Source organism: Temnothorax nylanderi, unplaced genomic scaffold (assembly GCF_030848795.1).
Source record: "Temnothorax nylanderi isolate EJ_2023f unplaced genomic scaffold, tnyl_v1.0 TNYL_tig0041_pilon, whole genome shotgun sequence".
NCBI lineage: Eukaryota > Metazoa > Arthropoda > Insecta > Hymenoptera > Formicidae > Temnothorax > Temnothorax nylanderi.
In genome coordinates, this window is record NW_027249103.1 from 378,811 (window position 1) to 406,266 (window position 27,456).

The window sequence follows — 27,456 nt, forward strand, 5'->3', positions numbered from 1 at the left end:
TGAACAACGTAGATTTATTTTATATTAATGTACATTAGATAAACGAAAATACGAATAGTTAATTAACAACAATACAATCAAATACACTTAACGTAAAAACAAAATGCACTCAATTGATATTGTAATATCAGCACTTCATGCAATTGCTAAATAAAACTGAACTAGTTCCACTAAAGCGGAGTCATCGGCTGTCTACAACTGATAGACTTTATTTCGAATTTTGTCTTGATTGTTCCAACATTTCCGAGACCAATAAATATCCAATATGTTCTTTGATCAATTATTCTTGAGGAAAGCAGAAAACACGACTTTCCATTAATATCGATATGGTGCGTTAACTCGAACATATCCGCGACAGAATTCAATTTTCGGTAAAAGCTTGGGGTACAGTTTGGAAAACAGACGAATATCGTGCATTCACGAAACACACTTTTTTCCAATATATATCGGTAATATGAATACGATCGGTTGTTACATCATCGGTTGTTACATCATATCGATGCAGCCAGACACGAGATTGAATTTGTGGTATGGTTATACGCATTTCCGAGGAGTTAAATAACGGAGAATACTGTTTCTATGTTTCATACATTTTTATTGATTGACACTTTTCATGAGATGGAGTATGGAGTATTACAGCATTTACCAAACGTCACGGCAATCATAATAATCCTAATATAATATTAGTATGTTTGTAAAAACCTAGATACACACGGTGAATCGATAACTGCGTACGCAAGATAAAATTCCGTAAAATGTAAATCGGTATCACTGTACTATTGCGTAACTCGCGTATGTATCGAGATAGAATTTATAGAAGTTTACTATATCGTACTTTAAAGGAGTAAATATCGATCGCTGAATACGTGATCGTTTTAACACAATCGAGTGTCTCGCTGTGTGTCGTGTGTATTGAGCAAATCTATCAGTCTTGTTAATAGATAGTACTGATGGAGAATTATTACTCCACTGGTTGTTACGCGCAGTTCGAAAACAGTATTATAGAACTTAATCTATCTATATCGTTTCCGACACTTGTATTACTACTCTCTTGATAGTATTAGACTAATTCGCAATTTAAATATCTGCGAATATATGACGAGATACATTTTAAATATTTTGAATGATACATTATCCACATTTTTTTATTTTTAACGATAAATAGTTAAGATACATAAATCTATATATTTAATTAAGTATACTGAATAAGTGCAGTCATACAAATGAAGTAATTTATGTTAAGTTTTATAATTCTAAAATTTGAAAATTTTTTTTAAATACATTTGACGTTATTTAGCCGTGCGTCCAAGTATGAATAAAATTGCTTGATTACATTCTGATTTCAACTAGGTTATTTTCTTGCTGTCGTTGTTGCAAGGATTATTACGAGAATCTTTGATAAAGATTTCCGATCAGACAGTGAAATATTTAAATGTAATTAATATAAACTTAAAAAATTTTCCTTATTACAAATAAATAAGATTATATAATAACGCGTCCAGCAACGAAACCTTATATCATCTTTTTTCGTTAATGGGTTTCACTCTATACGACCGTGAAAATTGGAACAAAATGAAACTTAGAAATGTTAAGGGAATCCTCCGAGAGGGGATTATTAAAAAGTATCTACATACATATTTTATAATAATTCCTACTTTCTTTACATGGATGAGTAAGAAGGCACGTGCCCGGGCTCTTTGCGAGTCGGACATTATTCCAATTTTCACGGGGCAACGTCGCTTTGTGTATACGTGGACAAAGCGACGTATACTTTTGTTGGTAACGTGGCAATTGAATCACCCGGTGACAAAAGCCACCGGGTATTCCGGCCGCGTAATTTCGTCCCTCGGGCGTGAAAATGAGGGGTTTTTAACCCATTTTACACACCGCGGCTTTAACGAGATCGCCATGTCGCCGTTATTTCGTGGACCATCAAGGCCGGGCGCCACGCTGCATGCGAAAAGAAAATGCGCGACGGACTGCTCTGTCCCTCTTCTCCAGTGAAATTACATCGTCACTCCTCGAGACATAGCCCCGTATTTCTTGCTAATAAATCACTGTCGAAACTGGGATTATTATAGATTGATAGATTAGACTTATCATAGATAGATTGTATCTTTAATGTAATCGAGAAAAAAGTAATTATTTGTAATTAATTTTTTCTTGATTGCTGTGTCTCAACTAAAAGTTGATACAAACGATACGAATATGCATTCTACAGAATCAGATATCTTATAGGATTTGTAATAGTAATAATAATTTCTAAATTTTATTTGTAAAACTTTATTACAATGATACTCCTAATTTAAACATATATACTCTTAACTTGAAATATATATATCATTGTAAAGAGACTTCACGATATTAATTTCGCAATATTGCTACTTACAATTACTGCATATTCAATATTTTATGTATTAATTTCTCACAGTAATAATTTTACGAATTGATGCTGATTCTACAGTTGAATTGCTCCAAATCACCGCAAGTTAATTTCTCAGACGACCTCGCATTTAAAGCTCAACGTGATTGCAACGTCAGCAAACGACTTGGACGCAGTCAGATTCGTTTCGCGTTTAAATATTTACCATCCGATCGGGGATCTCTAGTAGTAGTCCTCGCAACAACAACAAAAACAGCAACAACAAGAAAATAACCTACGCGAAATCAATGTGTAGTCAAGTAATTTTACTCGTACTTGGTTGTGCTATTAAACGACGGCAAGTATGTTTTATTTAATGTTGAGCGCGAAACGGAAGTAATTACGGCTACTCGAAGCGTAAAGTGAGAGAACGTCGTGAGGGTTTACTCCGACAGTTAATTAAACGAGTAAGCCACTTGGCTCCAAACATTTCGATAATTGATTAAAATCGCGAAGAACAAAGTATAAAATGTGACTGGCAAATGTGACTTGACTCTATTGCGAAAAGTTAATATTGAGCTTGCCCTTTTTTGGAGGATTAATGAAATGAAAAATGCGAAGTCTGTTTTTTTTTGGCAGATTATAAGAAATATGATTTTTATACAGACTTTTATAAATCTGAAATTAGACATTTTATTAATTTCATAATATATTAATTTATTAATATATTGAAAGGCATCGAAATTAGTAAATTCTAACCTTTATGTCGTTTTATATAATTCCGATTTTTACAAGAACTCGCAAGAAAGATCGCAACGTATCATGCTGTAGCTCTCGTCGCAACTCGGAAATGATTTATTCATACGTTTCTAAAACTGCTCGAAGTCTTTTCGCATTTCATCAAAGTTTCCTCTTTTGTTATATACGTACGCGTATTACCTCATGTTTGGAGCATTCTGGTTCGTAAATTACTTGACTGCCGAATACATTGGCAGCAAAGCAGCTTCGTTTTTTATGGTAATCTTTTAATTATGGGACAAAAGTTTATACACGTTTAGGTAAAGGTTGATAAAAAGGGTAGGTACTTAGTCGGTGAAATTTGAAACCCATCGCTATAAATATAGCCCTCGAAAACTGTGTGATATGATATCAATCTAAATATTCTAAATTGAATGATTGAAATGCTGTGAAATATTGATTGCACTTAATTGTGATCTCGTGTGATAGTATGCGTCTATGATTTGTGAATATTTTTAAACTTTCCTCAAAACATTTTTATGTTTTTTAAGTTTAAAATCATCTTAATGCACATAAAATTCATCAACTACTATAATGTTAATAATCTTTTATATATAAAATTTTAACAATTTTAATATCACTCTCCCAAGCTTTAAAATATTAAAACTTTTCAACTTTACTTACAATATTTATTTATTTAAAAAAATTAAATATTCCAGAGATACCTATCCAATTAAAGTTTAAAAATTTGAAATTTATATTTTAATAAATTATAGGATATTCTCGGACATTTTTTCTATTGTTTTAACTACATGATATCAACAATTCACAACTTGAAAAAAGATATGACAAAAGAAACTTGAAAAATTGATTCTTGTGTAATCTCGATGAGAACATTGTTATTTGCCAATCTGACTTTTTGTCACGATCTCACCGCCTGAAGGTTGAATTTGTCGACATTCAGTGCTTGCACAGTTTTTCCGCATTTTCCTCGTGAAACGCGCGTCAAGATGCATTAGACGTCGCTACGTCGGATTCTTCGGGAAAGTTTTCGAGCGAGGCGTTTCCGTGGGGAATGCGAGGACGCGTCAACCAAATGAGATACGTCGTCCCCGCGTTTTTCTTTTTAAATTGAGGCAGCTGAGTTAATTTGTATACCGGCATCACGGCACTTTTAATACATATTTCATGAACCGGCAGCCCAGTGGTAGTATGAACAGATTATTTCGAATAGGATTTAAGTAAAGGATTCCCAATGAGAGATAAATGAGTAAGTAGAAGTGGAACATAAAGAAACTCTAAGATTTTTAGAAATTTAAAATACTGAGGTTTTAAAAGCGAATTTTAAAGTAAATGGACATTTTCGAAGATTTAGAATGCCAAATTCACAATACTATCTATAAATAATGTCGGCAGATTCAAAAGGTTTAGAAATCAAGAAGCTACGTAACAATCGTAACATAAAAACAGCAAATTGAATTGAATTCGAATATTTATAAAGCTTTATTTTCTTAGTATCTATAAAATAAACTTTACAAGATTTTGTTTAAATATATATGTATATATATATTTATTTATACATAAGAATATATACAATTTATATCAAACGTATAAAGGTAAGTGTAAATAATATATTTTTTAATATTGCAATAACATTTCGAATAACGAACTGAGATAATAAAGTTCTAAAATTCTGCAACGTTCCATATACAATTTTCGTATCTTTGCCAAATAATCATGTGTGAGGTGAATTATACGAACAATGTACACGAAGAATTACAGACACGAAATGAAATCTTGCCGGCACAGCAGATTTAATTAATTCTTAGATTAGTAGGTCAGCTTGCGGAAGTAAAATACATGTCGCGTTTCACGTCGGCAAAAACTCGTTGTTTGAATGCAACTTTGCTTGTTTGGCAACCGCGAAATTTGGCATTATATACTGCATAACATATTTTCCATTAGTGCGCGCAAATTTATTTTCCTGTATAGCGAAGAATATATACGCATTTCGACATAAATTATTGTCATATTAAAGTTTTACATATACACAAAGTATATCGTAAGTATTCGTTGATTACTAATTGAAATATTTCAATGAATGTTACGTTTATATAAAAATGCGAAAGGAACATAATAAGGAAAAAGAAACTGTAAAAACTCATTCCTCTTCTAATCTTCTTATAAGCTCAAATATATTACAGGATAAGCGAAAACATATATAAGAGATACGTTTTATACTATATGCTCATTTGCAGATTTAGTGAGTAAAACGCTATTTTGAAATTATCAAAATTTGTTGAATAAAAGTTTTACAACGTTAAAACCGCTTCATGTATAATTACAAGATACTTTCAATATTATTTCAATGGAAAAAAATTTGTGAAGCATTTTTACTTTACATAGTTTGATGATATTTGATCAGAAGAAATCAAATATTCCAAGTTGAAACGTTTAAAAAAAAGTGTATTTTTCTCCTATTTTGAGCTGACATGTATGAAGTCCATAAAAATCAGAGAGGAACAGTCGAAATCGTTTTCTACTGAAAGAGGAGAAAACTGGGTCGTTTGAATAACAAGATATTTGATGCGTGCGTCAAAGATAGCGATTATACGCGGCTATCAATCATTTGCAAACCACTTGATTTGCACAACGTAACATAAGTAAAATCGTGCTGGTACACGGTTCGTTGATTCGCGCCGATGAGACCGTTGGGAACGATGAAAAGTCGCGAGAAAATCGAAGTATACGGGGTGCCAACACGTCGGTAAAAAGAGCCGAGAGGAAAGTTGGGATAGAAGCATCAACTCGATGCGGCTAACGTTTGTTTACGCGCGGAAGCTTTCGCGACAGAACGAGCTTTTTGCCGTTCGCACTAGGTGTACCTACCGAGTGTGAGCGTCGAGTGTTGTGTTAAATTTCAAAGAAAAGGGAATTAGTAGATTACTTTTTTTAGCATGTATTATTATCGCGGTTCATACGGCCAATTTTTATTTCTAGCTACATGCTACATTTCGCCGTAAATCGATCTGTACAGACAGATCTGAACAATGAGATCTAAACTTTTTATAGTTTCGCTTTATAATATTTTGTATCCTAAGCGAGCTACCTTTCATGTATAAATTTTTTATCGATTTAAAATTGCTTTTTTAACGGAAATATTGGAAAAAAATTATTACGTGTCATACAATTTTCTATTTCCAAGACTACACATTAATATAGGCTGCGGTCCGATTCACGCTCACAGCGTTGTAAGCATCATTCCTGTCTTCGTTGCACATCGAATATCAAACGAAGATAGAGGGATGCTTTCAGCGCTCTATATATGGACCGCAGCCATATTCTTGCGACTAATATTTAAATTACAAATTCTGTTTGATATTCTAAAATATAGAAATTCTGTTTTTGAATACAAACCGTATTCAGTCGTAAGTAAAGCAAAATTGTCATTGAATTTTTTATAAAATTTTGGGAGGTCGTATCGGGAAGTCAATAAAAAAGATGATACGAGATAAGTTATAGGACGAACTTGCGGTGTAAACGAGAATATAGCTCTATGCGCCTAGTTTCAGGGTATCATTTGAGTGGTTAATGTCGTAGACTGTATATCACAAAAGCGAGACGACCAATCACGGTTGCAGTTTATACAAGGCGTAGTTTTATAACCCGTAAACCGTTTCCCTTGACTACTTGCCAACCGGTGCCTGATAGAAAGACATTTCCGATCGATCCGACTAACATGTTACCCGACAACGCCTCGATTGCGCGAATCGTCTGATTTTTTATTCTTTGTAAAACAACATCGTAAATCATACCTACCTTCATCATATATCTATAAGTTACAAATAAAAGAATAGTTGAAATATTTCGGTATTTAACTGTTTATATACCGCTGCTTCACTAACTTGTAAAGCAGCGGTATATTTTAAGAATATCGATTTAAGAATATGGATTTTTTTAACTTGCATTGAAATTGATGATATCTTGATGAATATTTTTATAACTGAATAGCTTCTAAATTGCGAAAATTTGTTTCTAATTTTATTACAACAAAGAAAAATGTAATCTTTTTTAAAGACACGTCTGCTTATTTTTATACTTAGGCTGCGGTCCACTTGACGCTACAAATGCTTCGAAGCATTCCTCTTCTCTTTTCTTTCAATGAAGAAAGAAGGAGAAGAAGAACGCTTCAAAGCATTTGTAGCGTCAAGTGGACCGCAGCCTTATATATATTGATGAGAGAATCAATATGGCCTTATATATATATTTGTTGACATACTGGATCCAGTAGAAAATTTAGACTCAGGAGCGATAATAATCCCAACACCATTATAATCCGAAAATACACGGTTAAATTGGTTTGATCACATTACATAGTTTATTAATGGTGTCGCGTGACGACTAATTATGGTATTTCGATTTTCGTAATATCTCATGATAAATCTCGTGCGACTATAAATTCTCCAATTTGTCCAATTGATGTATTCGTGAGTAATCATTGAACAGGTTAATGAGTTTCTCCATGCAGCAATTGTCAAATGAAATGATAATAATGCGATGCAACTTTATGCATCAATAACAACATACGCCGCGTACACATTTTCATATCACTTTTACGTAAAAATTAATACGTGCATTTGAAGACTTTTAGTTTATTTTTCTGCAGAGGAGGAAGAATGTGAAACGCATGTGAGATATATAACATCTAACGTTTCGCAAAATAGTGGCTAAAATTCACGATGCGCGCGCAACTGCGAAGAGCCGAATAATTCACAAGCGCAATAATTTCCATTTAAAAACGGTCAAGAGCATTTCGGAATTTTGAAAATGCCACTGAAGTCTTTAAAACGTCGGGTTTTATTTAGCTTTTACAGCGAGAAAGAATTGAATGGTTACGCGAATCGAACGACCAAGCGACGGGAATTTTGGCGCCACACCGTACCGCCGCCGCTGCCGTCGTCGCGCAACATGCAGTCCACAAAATAAAACCAAAAGTAACATTTAGAATGCAAATAAAATGTTTTTAATTACCGCGAATGCGCGGCGGCGGTGGCGGCGCCGCCGATCAATTATTTCGCGTTGCAGTTTTACTACAAAACGAGCATTGCATCGCGCATATCACCGTTAAAGCCCGCTGTCGTCGCGCGCATTCCGATCGATCATAAAGATTTCAATTCGCGGGTCGTGTATGTCCTCTCAATTACAATTAGCCAACATTTGTAATAACAATACGCCGCGTTTATCGAATTCCTCTCGGCGGTATGCCGAGCCGCATCGAAAGAGCTTTTTTCTTTTCGTATATAATGTGCACTTCAGGCTATTCTGGGAGGAAATTATTTCGCGTCACACATATACATTCTCCGACGGTTCTCCCTCTCGCCGACTCTCGCGAGTTGTAATGGAATCTTCATTCGATGTCGCAGCTTTTTAGTGCCACTAATTTTCCGCATAAGCGTATTCGAGCCCGCGCGCGAGATTGCTTAACATTTCACAAAGGGAACGTCATAAACTCGAGTTGCTTGTCTCTGAGTAAAGCTGAGTAATGCGATGTCGTCAATCGTATAATCGCATAACTGTGCAAACCAAATAATTAATAATTATTTATATTATAAAGCTTTAAAACTCATTTAAATTTGATATATTGAACATTCCAAATACCGTACTGTATTTTTTCCTATAATATTAAATATATTAAATTTTTATTAAATATTGATGGACGAAACAACACTTAATATACAAAAGTTTTATACTAAATTGGAAATTCCATCTCTCTCGGTGTATATATTATTATTTTGTTATTTTTAAATATATCCCGTATTTTTAAAAAATAACAAAATTTAAAAACAAACGAATTTAAAGGCAGACGATAATGCGAATAAAATTATTATAGGATTTATAATTATTCGCACTAATACCTGAATTTAATTGGATCTTTGAACTCTTTTATGTTTTGATTTTTTCAATATTTGAATTGTTTTGATACATTATTATTACATACTGTAGTAATTGCAGGTATTTCTTTGTTAGTATATTATTTAACGGAGAATATATGAATCCAACTTGTTTATCAGCGCCTGATAATCAACGAATGATTTATCTATTTTAGAACTGTCATAAGTATATTCGTTTGAAGATTTTCTGAGCGTATTGCAATGGTAGAAATATCGTTAAATACGACTTACCCGCATTCCCACAAAAGGGTCTTCCCTCTTCGAAGATGCGTCGCACAAAAGAGAGTCTTGTCAAGTGATTGCAGGTGCATTCGCATTCTACTTCCTTTGATCTTTCGTATCTCCTTGTTACAGTCACTATGGCATTCGTTTCGCGGTCTACTGAAATTCGATCGATTTTAAAGACCAGTTCTCCCCCTCTCTCCTTCTCCCCTCTCTCCTTCTCCCCTCTTCTTTCTCTCTTTCTCTCTCTCTCTCGCAATTAGCAAAGGCTTGCAGCAACAATAAGATGGCTTTAAAGGTGAAGGAATCTCTTGATACAATAGTTAAAAAGATTTTAAACACCGAAAGATTTTAAACATCGCGTGGAGATAACGAAATTTTTAATTTCGTTTTTTAAATATAATATGCGATGCGATGCGATACCATGACACGGATTGCGATACAACGAGCCGGTTTTCCGCGCATTTCCAAAGGTAAAATTCGAAGTTACCTCCGTTTCTTTATTAGAAGAGATTAATTTTGGAGCGTAGCGCGGGAAAGGATAAGTACTGTCGCGGAAATGGAATTGGGATTTATCCAGAATTACAGTGAGTATTATTTTATGACGCAATAATATTCGCGGTGTTTCGCGCAAAATTGATTTTCATTAATGGTACAAATGCCAACGTCAAAGCCCGATACATCATGCCGCAAAATGATACGAGGTGAAATTGTTGATGATTGACAATTAAAACTTTCTGCCTCATTAACCGTTAATGACAGGTACTAATGACTTGAATATCAAGTCGACTTTTCTATAGCGAAATTTTAGTATAGAAATATACAAGTAAATATCAATATTAAAATTTAATGTTTATATGATACGTGCATATTTTTTATATTATACAGAGAGACCTGCTTATTCATTATTCTATTACAATTTGCAGTTATTGGTTGCGTAAGTTTCAGAAGTTATTTTACATCTTCATGCGATAACAAAATATAAAAATACGCTGATAAATAATTGATATCTTTTCGATCATACCGCATAACGAATAATTTTGGACCGAGTATTTCGGAATGCGGACAATGTCGTTTAGTGCAATTTACGGCCCCTTTCTTCGAGTTCGACCTCTACATTAACCCTTGGACGCCGGACATACTTGCCATAGTTCGCAAATGGCAGAAACAGGTCAGATGCGACCCAATATGTCCGACAAGTTATCATTTCGGTTTTGTAATTGAATTCTCCCGATTTTCTTGCCAGTTAGAATTTTCTTGCTATAACAAAAAGTGTTGGCACAAAGCTAACGTAAATAACACACACGTAATCATTCTTCTTTTTTAATTATTTACTGAAAAATAATAGTTTAATGTTTGATATTATATATAACAATAACATTTTAATTTTTTAAGAAGAGAATTTTCTTATAATGATAACAAAATTCTTAAGAAAAGAACATGGTTACTTCGTAAAAATTTTTTATTAAAAATAATAATATTTCAATAATATTTCAATAAATAATGAGGAAAGTATCTTTTTTCTTGGAATAAAAAATATATTGCAAACACATAAAGGACGAGAACAATCGTCTTGTTATAAAATTGTTTATTGGAATTATTTTTAATGAATGATTTGTAACACAATTAATCCATATGTTTCTTGTATTTTTATGTTCTTTTCATAAATGGGATAACTTATGGTATTTATCTTTATTTCGTGTTCGTCCAATTTGTTTCGTATTCAACACTCTGTGTGCGGAAACCATTACATTTTAAAATAAAATTATTTTGCAATTGCAACTTTTAACAGTTTTTGTTATTTAACTTCTCTTTTCAATAGCGCAACCCATGATTACGCGTTCCAACATTTTATTGTTGAGTTTACGAACTATCCCGTTGATTATAGATATTTTATTTGTAAAATGCGGACTTATATGCAAGAAGAATGAATCTAATTGTTATAAACCAAAGAAAAATTCCGATAGAGACGCATCGATATTTCACCGAGGATTCTTCGCTCTCAAAAATATTACTTCGTCTTAAGCCCAACCTCGCAATTAGCCGCGGTTCCCAGCAACAATAGAGTGCGTTTATTGGATTCCTTTCGGGCGCAATCATTCGGTCTCAAAAAGATTTCAAGCCCGGCTTCCTTCCTGCGAACATTCCAAAGAATCGAAAGAACTATTACGAAGTGGAGGGGACGGTGGGGGAAGAGGAGAGGGTTTATTGTTCGGTTCGACGGTAGAAGGGTTTAATTAACCAATTAAATGTATAAATGTCAAAAGAAACAATGTCTCAATGTAGAAAGAAAATTGAAAAAAAAGATCTACACGTGCTAACTGTAGAGAATACAATATTATTAATCAGAAATTAGATTGTCAAAGACATATACAAAAAGCGGAGAAGAAATATAACAACGCGATCGTTGATTTAAAATTATTGTTTAACGAGATCCAAGCCGAAGATGTTCATTCCCGTGAGGACATACGCCTGACTTTTGCTGAAACCGAATCTCACGGGCGTCTAATTTAGTTGGGGCCCAGCATTTTCCGCTCTGTATAAGGATTTTCTCCCGACGCCCGCGATGCCAGCCAGCGTCGCACTGGATTATTGTGCGGACGGAACGAGTATTGCACTGCAAATGACAATTTGTTAGAGTTCTCTGGGGCTTCCGTTCCTCATCTCTCTCTCTCTCTCTCTCTCTCTCTCTCTCTCTCTCTCTCTCTCTCTCTCTCTCTCTCTCTCTCTCTCTCTCTCTCTCTCTCTCTCTCTCTCTCTCTCTCTCTCTCTCTCTCTCTCTCTCTCTCTCTCTCTCTCTCTCTCTCTCTCTCTCTCTCTCTCTCTCTCTCTCTCTCTCTCTCTCTCTCTCTCTCTCTCTCTCTCTCTCTCTCTCTCCCCTCCCTCCTCTTTCCCTCTCTTCTGTCCCCCCCCTCTCTCTCTCTCTCTCTCTCTCTCTCTCTCTCTCTCTCTACCCAACTCCGAGAGCCAGCATGCGCGCTACCACCACCGTCAGCCACCCTACAACCCCCACCTCCGGTAACACTGGAAATATTTCAGGAACAGCACTCGGCTCTTGGCACTGTACGTTTCGCGAAAAGAGGAAAATCGCGGGATGGTACGACCGCTGGCGCGGCGTTGGAATTGCATTCTTTTGTCTCGTTTCTGCATGTAGAACCGCCGCGTGATAGATTCGTGGGTAGGTGAATGGGGAGAATTGTAAGTCGAAGACAAGGGGGAAAACAAGGAGACAACGATTGGGGGATGAGGCATTAGTACAGGACGGGGCAATATGATAAGGGCGTATTTTAAGGTTCGATGAGCATCGCTTTTCCTTGTTCGCCTTGCACCACCCGTATATACCGCATTCCTCCTTTGCCCTCTCAATATCGTCGGGTGCAATTGATCGTGAGCCATTTTATATGTCGGGGCGATAAAAATGTCGCGTCTCCTTTTTTCCCTTTCCTTTCTCCCTGCACCGTGAACCGCCGCAACTTGATTCTGCTGGAGCAAAGAGATTTTTCGTGTTGAGAATGGGGTTACAACTTATTACAAGTCGATCTAACGTTACAATGCTTATCAGCCGCGATCCAGCGAAGCGAGTATCCGTTCTGTGACTGTCTTTTACAATTTTTTAAAGTAGCGAGTCATCCTGCTTACGGATATAATTCACATTATAATGGATGAATTTATATATATATATATATATATATATATATATATATTTATTTATTTATTTATACATACATATATTTGTATTCTTTCTTTGTTTTTTCTCTCTGTCTCTCTCGTCTCAATATTTTGAACAGAAGATATTCTTGTACACATATTTCTATGAATTTCGCAGCTTTAATTAATAAATCTTACAGATTTGATATTTACAAACGTAATAATTGTTATATCTTTTTGTCACGAAACACACGTAGTACGATTAAGCTGTATGACTCGCATGAATTAAATGCATTTTTGTCTCATTGTTCATATTGCGGTATTTTTATATTGGTGATATACATTTTTCAGCTTGATATTCTTATTTCTTAAATTTTTGCTTTTTCTTGATTGTGAAAGTCCGTGATTAATGCGTAGTGCTGCTAACAACAAATAAATTCTTTCGCGAATAAATTCTATTCTCCCTCGCCGACTTTATCCACCCCGATTTCATTCGTTACGCGTGAAATCGAGCATAAGGATTCTTAATGTACTACCTTGACCAGTCGTTTCGTTTGCCGGATTAACCGAAGGTAACGCTCCTAGACAGCCTCCGGGATAGAATCGTACATTTCCAAACTTTAGCTCGCTTCCGCTTCTTACGAAGTCAATAAATTGCGAAATAAGACTAGTAAATATTTTAAGAAGATTATCATATCTTTACACATTATGCTTTATATTTAATCCAACTAAAACATTTTTGGCATTATTAATATATAAAAAATAAAATTGCGAATTAAAGATGTGTTTCGCGTATAACATACAGCGAAAAATTAAACTGTTCATCATATATGCTTTATACTAAAATTATGTTTAACAAAAAACGTAAAAAATAGAAGCAATTTATGTCTAATAGTATTAGTGTTATATAGTAACATAAAGTACAAAGTTTTGAAAACTTTCTTGTTTTAAAGACTATTCTCGTTTCTACACTTCAATATAGGTATAGCGTCTAAGCCAAGTCGTAATTATAACTATTTGTTTTTATTTTATAGAACATTTGAACTACGGATTTGAAGTATAAAAATAAAAAAAGAGAAATCGTTGTAGCGTGAAAATATATACTTTTTAGAATCGATTGCTCATTATTTGTCGTTGCAGTGATTAAATTTAATTAACAAGTGACAAATAAAAAGAGGCTTTGAGAGTTCAACGCGGTTGATGATGCATAAGTTAACATTATATCGATATTTAAAAACTAATAGAACATAATTATAAATTAGACGTCTCGGCTCCGCTTTGAGCCATCTTCAACGATACGGTAACAATTAAATCAAAATGATCTCATGTTCTCCGACGAGAAATAAGTGAATAACTTCAAAATTTGGTGACCTAAAAATAGCGTAATTTTTCGCGAGAAAACCCAAGTAAAATTTGACTAATGATCATAGTTTATTATATGATCGAGAGATCAAAATAACAATGATAACTTGAGCAAAAAGAGAAGTGAAGTTATTTACCCACATCAGCTAAGAGAACGCGAGAATAAGCATTGAAGCCATGGCATAAACATCGAGAAAAAAACATTGTAAAAAACATCGAGAAGCAATACAACTTGTATAAAGTAGAGGACGCCGTTACAATTGAGACAATGATGCACTTAAAAGACAGTCCTGATTCCAAATGACAACTGTCTCGTCCGGCTGTCAAACGGTGACTATAATTTTCATTATCGAGAGTTGTCTGTTATTTATTAGATTAAATTTACAATCTGCATACCTATCTCCGAATTGACCGAATTCGCGAATTCGCTGCCGTTACTTATCTAAAGTAAGAGAGTAATATTGTTCCAACCGCGAAAATCAAGTTTTGCTAGTAAAATAGGAACCGCGGTATCATCTAGTTCTAGCGTATTAACAAGCGCGAAATGGTAGGAGTATACACGTTCGTACATGTGAGTTACGTACGTATGAGCGCGTTCGTGTATTCGTAACCGTGTGAGCGCATTTCCGGTGCAGGATGCGGAGTACATAAAGAGCGGAGGCATGATAATACACGGTATCTTAGAGAAGGGAGTCGCTGAGCTGCGCATACGAGCGAGCTGACCCCTTGTTGCAAACCGCGACTCCCGTTTTACCCTTCGACCTGTGCGCGCGCTAAGGTGTAATAATCTGAAAGGCCTTTCGCGGTACGTTACCCTCGCAGATAGGGACGAATCGGCGAACCCCAAGAATTTTATTCCGCCCTCATCCTTTGATTGCGCCATTTTCTACAAAGATTAATATCCTCGTGAGTCTCTGGGTTCATAAATGTCTCGCTCGATCGCGATCTTGGATGAGATAACGACTCTGAGAGTAAAATGGCGGCCCTAAAATTGTTAGGAAACTGATACTTTTTCTCTTTAAAGAAGACATTTACTACAAGACTAATTATACTGTAGAGTTTATAATTGCAAGCGATTAAGAAACACTGATATGGAAATTATAAATGAAAGACTAATAGATCTGAATATTTGTTAGAATTATATTTTTAATAATTTTTAAATTTCTTCCACTTTATTTCTCTTTTTCTTTCTTTTATATACAGTAAATTGCTATTTTATCATGGTTATATCTCATTTAGATTGCGGTACGTTTAATTTAAATTTATGTACATTTAAAAATAAGAATATGAGGTTATTGTTAACAGTTTAGTAAATGCATTACTGCTTAAACCAAATTATAAATCATAATATTATTTAACAATGTCAGCTTGTCCTGAAGCATTTTTTGTGTTTTAATGACCAAAACTATTTGTCTAACCTGTAGAGAACTATAGAATTATTTAAAATAAAGACAGAACTCTCAATTAATACTTTATGAGTTTCCATAAAAAATAATACGCTAACTTCTATATATATATGCATTTAAAACGACTTTATAATTTCCAAGAGAACTTTTCGTTTACATCGTTTATCCGCAGAATTGGTAGGTGTTCGCGGATATAACTTTGCTAACTGGCGGTGAGATACAAAACGGTAGATCGATTCGTTAGTTGAAATTTGAATGCGCTCTGTGGATGCTTGTTGCCGGTCCTTTGTGCGGTCCGCAGTCGTATAACGTAGCTGCGCAAATAATTATTACATATCGCAACTGTTGCAGTACGCCGGACAAACGCGAGCCTCCGACATGTACGCTGAAATAAAATTTTGATGGCCACAGACTACATCCTGCATACAACACAGATAATGATGCCGATCGCGCTTGTATACGCGTTTAAATCTTTAATTAACTGTTACAACTCTTTTATATTTATTGAGAGAATCGAAACACATGCCCATGAATAATTGGAACAACGGGTATTGAATCTATCTAAAAAACTATATATGTATATTTCGATGTAATAAATGAAGGAAAAGTAAAGGGTATTTCAGTTAATGCGTGTTTCGAATTTCGCTCAAAATGACGTCAAAAGGACTCAAATTTCATGTTTCGATATATTTTTCGTTTTGCTATTGAATGTCAACGGTGGATTTTTGTTTGATAATTTGAATATGAAAAGATTTTTAATTTGACGCTATGTGACTGTTTATAACGCTTATCTCTGTACGTGAACTTGCAGCTGTTTGACGAATCGTGATATTACAATCTAGATTAAATTTTATCGTAAATGACATTTTTTTGCTATCGACAACAATCCGCTGGAGCTACAGCAAATGTGAAAAAAAATTATCGAACAAATAAATGGTTTCACATCCGGATTTGAGAATGAAAGCCATATAAGTACTGTTCGGTATTTAAAATGTACTATAAGGTTTCCTATTTTTCTATCTTTTTCTTTTTATTTATCTATCTCTTTAATGCCATTATCAGACTTTTGATGTATCGCGTTTATATTTTGCTTTCATATGCACGGAGTATTCGTTTATTTATGTTTTGACAACCATCTCAGAGTGACATTTTGATAGCTTCTTTATTATAATTTTTGTTAGAATTTATTACATCACTTTATTCTACTGATATAATAAATAAAAAGATATTGTTCCATTTTCATAGTTACAGCCACTATATCAAAACTGCAAACACCAGGTATGCTTATTACGTGACTGGTACTTGCAGTCAAAAGTTAAAGCGATAAATTCATTATCCTATTGTATTTTCATTGAATATGATGATATTTAAACGTCTGACATTATATATACATTATTCTGTGAATACTAAGTTATGTATGTTTAATTTATTAACTTGAACTTGTCTGTTTCTCATATCCAAAGTTTTAATTAATCTTGGTTATTTATCTGCGGAAATTGATTAATATTAAAAAGATTGGGGGTGACGATTTAATCTAAAAAAACTTTGACCTGTCATTTTCATAAGTACCTCATCATCAGGTAAAAAATCTGATTTTTTAATTTGCTACAAGTCCTAATCTCAATTTACTAGAAATTACAAACATTAAATAAACTTCTCCGATTTCTATTACGAAAAAATTACTAGCGCAATTCTTTTAATGGTATTAATACTACTAGGTTTAATACTATTAATACCATTTATTTATTGTTTATTAGTTTAATACTGAATTAATGAATTCTAGCGTTTATATCATTTGCTTATCGAAGAGACCTTTTAATTTACTCTCAACGTTAAACGGATGTAACAATTACGTGAAAAAATTGTTATTCGCGGCCGAACGAATCGAGGATGTTATCGAAAACAATTTCTTTTGGTCGGCGAATATCGGTGTAACGAGCGACCGCTTATGGCTTAGCCGCCATTACAGAAAATGAATGCAACAACATCCCGGATTTAATTTGAGCGAGCACGAACTTTCACCGAGCACTGCGGATCTTTCTTCCGCGAAATTGAAAAGTCAGCCAACCAATGCGGTTCGGAACTTTGGCGGATTCGGCGGTTCTCTAATTATAGTGGTCGTTAGTCTCAGCGAATCCGACGTTGATTTCATTTCTAACTTTTGTCGCCGTACTTTTTCGTATTTGACCTTATCCCCGGTCACCCTTCAATCTTTCTCATCGTGCCTTCATTTTAGCTCCTCAAGTCTTCACAGTATTCGTGCCAGCTCGCGTATAAACCATACACTGTTAAATTTGTAGTGTTGAATTATACTCAATTGAGTATAATTTATACTCAATTTTTAATTATTCCTATAGATTGCCACTACTCCTACTTAATATGTCGTTAATTTAACTACAACAATGTTAATTTAACTAAACCAATATAGTTAAAATAATACTGTTTTGTATTAAGATAATAAATTTCGACACACATGGTGGTTAAAAATAAATATTATTTCACTCAAGGGGTATTAGTTGAAATTTCGTCTTTTAATATTTAACAGTATATCTCTCGCGTCATTTTAATTAAACTATATGTGATCGCGATTATAGATTAAATTCTTGAACATTTTTTTCCGATAACAGAACAATAGCTTATGCTGAAATAGGAGAGCATTCATTAAAGCGGCGTAGGTACTAATTACATTGAAATATTGCTTTAAACTAAAAAAAGAAGAAGGTTCATTTGTTCGACACGTTGCTATTTTTGTTCTACTGGCAGACGCGTCATACTCGACGCGCGATAAATCCACATTTAATTTAAATATAAATTGAAGTAATTTCCAGCGGTCGCCGCGGTTGGCGAGGTATCGACGTTGGCAAACAGACATTTTTCGACAGTAAACGCGCGCGCGCGCGCGCGACCGGGTAGTAACGGGGAAGTTGGAATTCGACGTCCCCGTACGGCAAGTTTCGACAACGAGTTAAATACACTTTGGCGATAGTTTACCGTGCGCCATCGCCCGCCGCTAGCTGCGCACTCGCGATGCACCGCTGCTATGCATGCAACGCGCGATGCATCGCGGCGTCTGCGTCTCGGTGACGGTATATGGCGCGAGTAAGCCGAAAACTTCCACCGCCTAAAGATTTCCAGGGGGAGGCCTCCGGGCGAACTTTATCCTTCAAGCGCCTCCGCGGCAGCCGAACCTCGATTCTACCGGTGGTATTAAACCGCACGTCCTGGCATCGCGCAGCTTTCTCTCTCGTTTCGCGATCAGCTATGAGAGTTATCTTTCTTTCGGTCGCCCCCTTGACTGTCGCACCAATGTCCCTTGCGAATAGACGTGTCGGGGAAACCAAAACTGAAAATCCGATACGCGATACCTTATCATTTTAGATTGAATATCGCAAATTGAAAATTATTATATACAAACTATTTCATGTTAAATGTGCAGACATTTAAGACAAATAATTATTTGAGGAATAGAAATATATTAAGATTTTGCCTGACGCTTTGTGTGTGTGGATTCGTGTGATGTAAGCGAAGAATCTTAATCGAAACGTTTAGCAATTGACAACGAGAAATAGATCCTATATAGAATCGAAGTCGGTGTAATGAAAATGAGTTGCCTCAGCAAACCGCAAAGCCAGGATTACATCCGCGTAAAGTTTTGTTAAGTGTTTAGTGAGATTATCGAGAAATTTTTTATCGCGAACTACGTCGAACTAACAAAACGGTAAAATCGCATACAAACATATTGTCTAATTAGAAAATGCAATTGTACAAAAACGATTAACATTAATCAGGATTTAAGAAATAGATTATAGTCCGCCATAGTAACGCTCATTTACAAGTTCACGAGAAAAGGAAAAAAATAGTAGCCTGGATAAAGTTCTAGTACGTTTTATAGGTATACATATGGTACTTTTATAATACTTTTATTAAAAATAAAAAATTATTAATTAAAGTTTTTTGAATTAAAAATGTACAAAAATAATTATATTGTTCAAAGCAACATCATATTTTTTCTTAAAATAAAATATTACATAAAACATTTTTTATTAGTTATACAGCTACAAAAATGATACGATCTTTAAATCGTAAAGACCCGTGGTTCAATAATATAATGCAAAAATTATGTATGGATGACTTCAGTAACTGGAAAATCGATAACAAAGTTGTCATTATGCTAAGAGTATTCCAATTGGGCAGAGCATTATGTATAAAGCCAATTAATTCCGGACGTAGAGTGTCGATTTTCAAGCGAGAGTTTCTCCATGTCGCAAAACGGGTGTGTTAATTGCGGCAATAAATTAATTTCTAGTAGTTTATTCATTCGAAACGAGAAGCGCGTCAATGAACGTGGCGAAATCGCGAATTTGGGATATGAAGAAACGCTCTCAGAGCTCAGCCTTAAGGTATATTAAGCTATCTAAGCCAAATTATCAGAACACAAAAAATATATGGAATTAATTTGCTAATTGTTTGCTATTTTTTGCTTTTAAAAGTAAATTTTTTGCTCCAGCTATTAAAAGTTACGAAGGGCTGGATAGCTTAAGATTAAGTGTGAGCAAAAAAATAGCAAATAATTTTGGTATTATTAACTTTTTGCTTTGACTTATGTATATGTTTTTTTTACAATGGCTGGATAGCTTAATCTTAAGCTATCCAGCCCTTCGTAACTTTTAATAGCTGGAGCAAAAAAATTACTTTTAAAAGCCAAAAATAGCAAATAATTAATTCCATATAAAATTTTTTGTGTTCTGATAATTTGACTTAGATAGCTTAATATACCTTCAGCCTTATTCATTTTACAAGTTTCTACTAGATTGGCATATGAATTTTTAATTATATTAAGTATCATCAGTAATAATTTGTGTGCTCTCTGTCATCTTAGTAGTAGTAGTAATAGTAAAAAAACATACTGGGTGAAATATTCTCTTTTATATTTTACGTAAATTATTAATTTTATTAATTATAGAAAACACAGTAACTTTATATGATACTTCATTCTTTAACGAGCGAAATCGACAGCTTTTTAACTTTGATTTGTTCAAAATGACAAGATGAATCAAACATGAAGAACGGACAATAAATTATTCTCTTGCTTTATGATGTGATATAATTGTCTGTGCTATAAGAAGGTGACATCGATTTAGAAACAATTGGAAATGTCAGACGTCGAGGAATAAAAAAGAAGAATCAAGATAATGCTGACTGACAGCATCGCTTTATCGATCCTTACATTAGTGTCATTATCCACTAGCAAGCTTGGAACAAGAAATATGAAAGAATTATGACAGAATTAATATTTTATTGAGTCTACATGTCTGTCAGGATTACTGAAAATTGTATAACAAATTTAAAAAACAGCATAAAAACATGTTAAATCGCAATTTAGCGGTTATTTATATCAAAAACAAATTTTTCGGCATTTAGGTTAGTTTAGGGCATTTAGAGAAAGAAAAAGAGAGAAAAAGTAAGTGAATGATAACTAACTATAAAAAATAGGGCACACAAATTATTACTGATGATATAAAATTAAAGTTCTATAAAAGTATATGAGGTATCAAAAAAATTATTATGGAAAATGTTACTGTTTCTTTTATAAAATGTTTTATATAGCAACAAGTAATTCCACGCTCTTTATTTTATTATAAGATTAGATATTAACTACGATTAATCGGAATATCGTTTCTTATATTCTTTAAATGTTATTGACGTAAAGCATATTATTTGAAAAAGTTTTTGTTGTTCTGCCATATGTATACGTGTGACTAACCGATGTTTACAAAGCATCTAAAAAATATTCAATACGAGAAACAACATTCCAGAATCAGATCGAACAAACAAGTATTCCTCTGTATTATAAATGTTATTTTTAAAGCAACACAATTTTTCGTTCGTTAGCGGGCGTAACTTGTTCTCGCAACAATCAAGAATTCCGAGAATTTCGCGGTGCATAGTTTGCCATGCAGTTTCGACCATTGTTATGATGATCCGAGCTGGCAGCTACAGAGAATCGTGATGCGAGAGAGCGAATTGCAAAAAAAAAGCGGCACACGATGAGAAGTTATTGACGAATAGAACCAGTTGAGGCTTCATCAGGTCCTCATCGATCTTGGTACCGATCAATGACCGCATTGACGAAATCGAAACAAAAGAAAGAAACGGAGGGCAAATATTTAATATAAGTTCAAGAAACCCTTGATGATTTCCTGGTGGACATTGCGCGATTTATCAGTAGATTAATTCATAATACAATAATTACAGAATAGTAAATAAAGTTTGTACTATGTTGCAAATGCTACTCGTTGTATAACGTTAATGCAATTTTTTCATGAAAAAATGTTCCTTCAATATTTCCTGTTTCTTTAACATTACATCAGACTTTGAAGTCACGTTATTATAAGAATTCCCGAAGTTTTTATGTTTCCACAAAATTACTCTAATTTGAAAAGTTATAATTATTTTATAAAACCTAAAGTATACTTTTGTAAAGGAATCATGTTGTTTCAATGTAATGTATAATATTTAACTATCAAGAAACGTCTACTTATTAGTTGCTCCATAAAACTGAAACTTTCCGAATACGGTATTTCATATGCAATGATCTAATATAAGAGAGTATACTTATTTTCTTGCTTGCCAATATTTATCCGACAAAGTAAAAGTAAAGAAAGAAATTTTATTGCAACAGAACAACTAATAACTGATTTTAATAAAGTTTGTACCTTTATACTCGCGCGCGAAACTACTACATATGTTAATAATTTAATAACAAAAGTTATAAGCGCAGAATTAAAATTATAAAAAATTATAAATCTGTCTCTCTTTCTCTCTCTCTCTCTCTCTCTCTCTCTCTCTCTCTCTCTCTCTCTCTCATTTTTAAAGAGAAATAATTTGAAATATGACAGGCCACTCGATCTCTCGATTAATTTCATATTTTAGCTTACCACTGTGTAGCGCTTAATCATTTGTAACTTGAAAAACCGTCTGTTGCCATTATAAATCGCATTCTGGATTGGACATGGATGGCCGAGGAGATGCATTGGCGCCTGTAACGTCGATATCGAGGCCGTTGTAAGCGGTGATATAGTGTTGTAACATCGACCGCGGAACTGCATCGAATCCCATAATGGACGTCTAATCGCATTGGTATATGCTAATGAACTCTTGTATTTCGGTAAAAAGAATTCAGTGATAAAATCCTATATGAGAAATCCGTCACATATAAGATGTCTATAGTGAACTCGTCTATAAATTGACCGTGACATGCATATTTCTCCTATATGTATATACGTACTCTATATATGTATATATATATATACATATATATATCTATACATATATATTGGAAAAATTATTATATAATTTTCTTCCTTGAGAGTAAAAATGAATGATAAAATATTGATGTAATACTATGCTTATATCATAACATTGGTTCGAACTGATATAATATGAACAGACATCCATAACACCATTTCATACAAAAGAATTAAAAGTTTCGACATTTAAAATGAATACTTCAAATAAATTTTTTTAACTTTTTTATTCAGCAAACATTTTGTCCTTTTATATCTATTTAAAAAAGTCAATCTTGCTCTTTGAACAACTTGTACATGTATGTATATATGACAGTGATAAGGGCGTCGTTGATTGAACGAGAACTGAACATTGGTACTGCTTTCGTATAATTGCAGCAGTTGCCGAAAGCTACACAATAAATTTTCAATAAATTTTGTTCAACTTATGTTTAGCATAACGGGAAAATATAGATTTTTATTGAAAATGTTAAGATTAATCCAACAATAAAAAGGTTTTATTATTGGAACGCGCCAAAAACGCACTCGGTTTTTATATGACACGTTGCGAAAAAAAAAACGATTCTTCAAAAGCGGATCGCCCGTTGCTGTTGCAACATTTTACAATAAACTCGTAAAAAATTTCCGAGCAGCGCTACGATTTTATGTTTTTTCTACTGCGAGAGATAGAGATCGATATTCGTATCTTTTTTTATGTATATATTCTTGTTTCGGAGGTCGGGTCTCATCGGCTTTTTAAATACCGAACTGTAGGTTTACGAAGAAAGCGAGAAATGACCAGCAAAATATTTCTATTGAAAATACGGAAAATGTCAATGTGTCGTAGGAATGTAGGGAAAATAGGAAACCAGGAGGTTACTCAATACTGTTTTATGACGTAAATATCCATATAACAACTTTATTACTGGAAAGATTGATTCATGCTTTGCATGACAAATATTTTTCAAACCGTTTGCTCGTTAAATATTCTGGTAGTCGAAGATCGGATTTATCCTGAATATTCGCGCGGAAATGCACCAGTAAATATTCGCGTGCGCGCAAGAAGGTAAGAAAACGACGAAAAGAGGATAGGGGTGAGAGAGGCAGGGAATTCTGCTCCGCATTCATAATTTTCCTGAAATTAAGACCGCGTCGCGACAGTCGCGTCTCAAATTGTCAAGATTCTTCTACGTGCTGCTCTTTAATCACACCTGAGCGGAGATGCTAGCGGGAATCCTATTGCGCTGCCGTAACAATGGCGCAGAGTGATAATAATAAATATTCCGGGAGATATCGTGCGCGGGCGCTCGCGCGCGTTATCCACCGAGTTACGAAGCGCAATTTTTTATTTTAATTACGGGAACAAGCGTTACCGCCCGTTGGGTTTCATTAGAAATTCGCTCCATTAAACCGACTGCCGCGCGCGCTTCCTTTCTATAACCAAGTTGCAGTTGTACATGCTCGATCGTTCTGTAAATTACTAATAACAACTGTTTGAGTAATATACAAACTACATATATGTATATATATATTTTTTAAATTATTTATAACAGCAATTTCTATTGTTCGAAAAAAATTAATTCTAACAAGCCGATAAAATCTATCAGAATTTATCTTAATCATAACATTGTCAGGAATATTTTTTTGTATGACGTATATAATAGAAGATATAATTTGTTGTTAAATATTTAATTTCGACGATTTCATGCAGAAGTCACGATAGAATCAATCGCATAAACGCCAGCCGAATTAAAAAAATTGGTGATTATACAGCTTGGAATCCGCATCTTAATTCTGTACAAACATCATAGTCTTTCTGTCGTTACATACCGCGTAACCCATTTATATCGTGCCGACGTTCACTCGACGTGGCCGAAACAATTCGTTACACTTGAAATCAATTAGCGCGAAGTGCTGGTAAGTGGGTGAAAGGTCTTACGACTCCAAAGCGGTAGAGAGAAAGAGAAAGAGAAAGAGGAAGAGAAAGAAGGATGTGGAGTCGCCGCAGTTTGAGAAATGACTCTACCATTGCGTGGTCCATCTTCCTTTCTTTGTCTCGTTCTTTTTTTGTTACGCGCATTCTCTTTCGCCTTTTCGCATTTTCGCTATTCGCTATATCTCTGCATCTCTGCTTCTGTATCCATTTTTGTTTCTACGTTTCATCCTATCTTTCGCCCGCTCCTTCTTTGTCTTTCCGCACATCTATGCTATGTTTGTCTCCTCTCTCTTCTGTCCTTTTCAACTAATGGAAGCTCACGCGCGAGAAGATTAAATGCGGTTAGAAGATGTAACCTTACGGTACTTTTGCGGTGAGAGACCGCAACTAAATCGCAGTAACTACATTTGCGAGCACTTATTGTGTTTTTCGGTTCTCACTCGCGCCTCGCTGATGCTGTTTGCACAGCTCGAGAAATGGACAAGACTGTCTTCGTTAGATTTTATGGAGCTCCGGCGATCCCATTTCGCTCGACCTCGCGGTTATTTTAAGCATTGCTATTTAATGTTTTGTTTTCTGTTTTTTGACAAAGAAATATTGAAAACAAAATCAATTGTTTATTTATTTATTATATATTATTTACGGAAATTTTTAACAAAGAATTTATGTAACAGATTTCAAAGTAGTAATATTAATAATAATTCTCTAAACAGGCAATCGTAAAATGGTAGCAATGCCGTAAAAGCATTTATAAAAAATAGAACACAGTATATCTTTCTTTTATTATGTAATTTTTTTAGTTCAAAAATTCCAGTTTTTAAATATGATCTGAAATATTTTATTCGAACATTAAATAAAAAAATTATCTAAAAATATTTGCTGTTTGTTTTTTGAAGCTGCAGCATTGAAACGGGTAGAAACCAATATCTATACACTGAGAGCTGAAAAATAGTAATAATTATTTTTGCTAATTATTTTTGCTTACTCTCAACTTTTAGTCTTTCTTACAGTAACCATTACGCACTATTACAGTAAACATTCTCCCAGTAACTAGTACGGATTTCACAGTAATCATTACGATAAAGACCAGTAATGATTCCGGTGCAATATTTTAACGGAAAAAAAGAATTTTTTTCTTTTTTATTTTCAAATAGTTTTTATTTTTTTCTAGTATTTTTATAGTTTAATTTATATTCGTGGTTTCGGATATATTCTATTTTATTAATTAAAATTACGCACTGTTTTACAATTTTTGAAAACATTATACTGACGGGATTTGAACCTAAGATTCCGCGGAATGACAGCCTAATATGCTAACGCTGATCTAACAATCTATTCTACAGTCTATTATGAATCTCATATATCTCTGAACTGCTCTGAATTCGCGCGATAGAACGAATATGGAGAGCCAACAGTAATGGTTACTGAATCGCACATGATTGAATAATGAAACTTCTCAGTAATTATTTCTTTTTTATTATTTCTTTCAGACAGTATCGCTTACGATCTTAATCTTTAGATATTACTGTGGTTTTTAGCAGACATTACTTTTTTTTAAGTAAGCATCTGTGTATTGAGATTAAAAGTTGAGAATGAACGAAAATTCAGAGACTATTACTGTTTTTCGATTCTCAGTGTAGGAAATTAAATTAAGGCTCCTAAAACAAGTTTTTTTTTTACATAAGATTTGTGCAAAATGACATTATACTATCCGGGAAAAAGATGTTGCAACGTCAAAACTGGGTTAATGTTGAGTGGAATCAATCCGTGTCGATGCATTCACCAACGTGGGGACGAAAATTGCGATACACGTGCAGAGGTATAAACATACTCTAAGAGTGGAATCCACGAGTATCCTGTATGCGCGTTTTCGGAAGTTAAACAACGCTTGGAATTACGGCACGGAATGCGATATCCGGAGCAGCGCAGCCTCATTAGCGCATTACTGCAATTAGATGTCTATTACAGATCAGCGCGATCAACGCCCACGCGTTCGCAATACATACACACGTATGTGGACGATTGTATGGCCGTATGTGCGATCGATGACTTCGTGAAGGGAAATATTTCGCGGCATGCGTCCGTCGGTATGCGCGAGTATGCGCGTCAATATGGGTGCGATATATGTCGGCATGCGCGGGCATAATACGTCGACAAATGCTCGCAAATATGTACGCCGACAAGCGCGGGCTGTGACAAGCGCGACGAAACGGCTCTCGGGCCCTTTGAGAGTGTTTTTATGGTCAAACCTTGTGCCAAGGGCGAGAAATGGACATGAATTTGTTATGTATTCTGGGGCACGTATCTCTCGAGAGTACTAAACCAATGCGCGTGATGTTAAGCGGATCGAATGGTTTAAGAATTCAGCGGCTCTAATGTGGGCTGAGCGACAGATTTGCTTTATACACATTCGTGATAATTATTTCTCGGAAGCGAATTTGACGTATCGATTTTACTGAAATATTGTATTTAGGGGATATCAGACTAATAGCCGTATTCATAGTCCTTCCTTGAGGAATAAGGATTCCTTGTTCCTTATTAGTTA

General features: G+C 34.5%; 1 protein-coding gene across 3 annotated transcripts in view; it reads left to right on the forward strand.

Annotated features, from left to right (window-relative positions):
• LOC139771532 (protein turtle homolog B) overlaps positions 1–27,456 on the forward strand; it is a 235,199-nt gene that overhangs the window by 8,810 nt on the left and 198,933 nt on the right. The window lies entirely within an intron of this gene.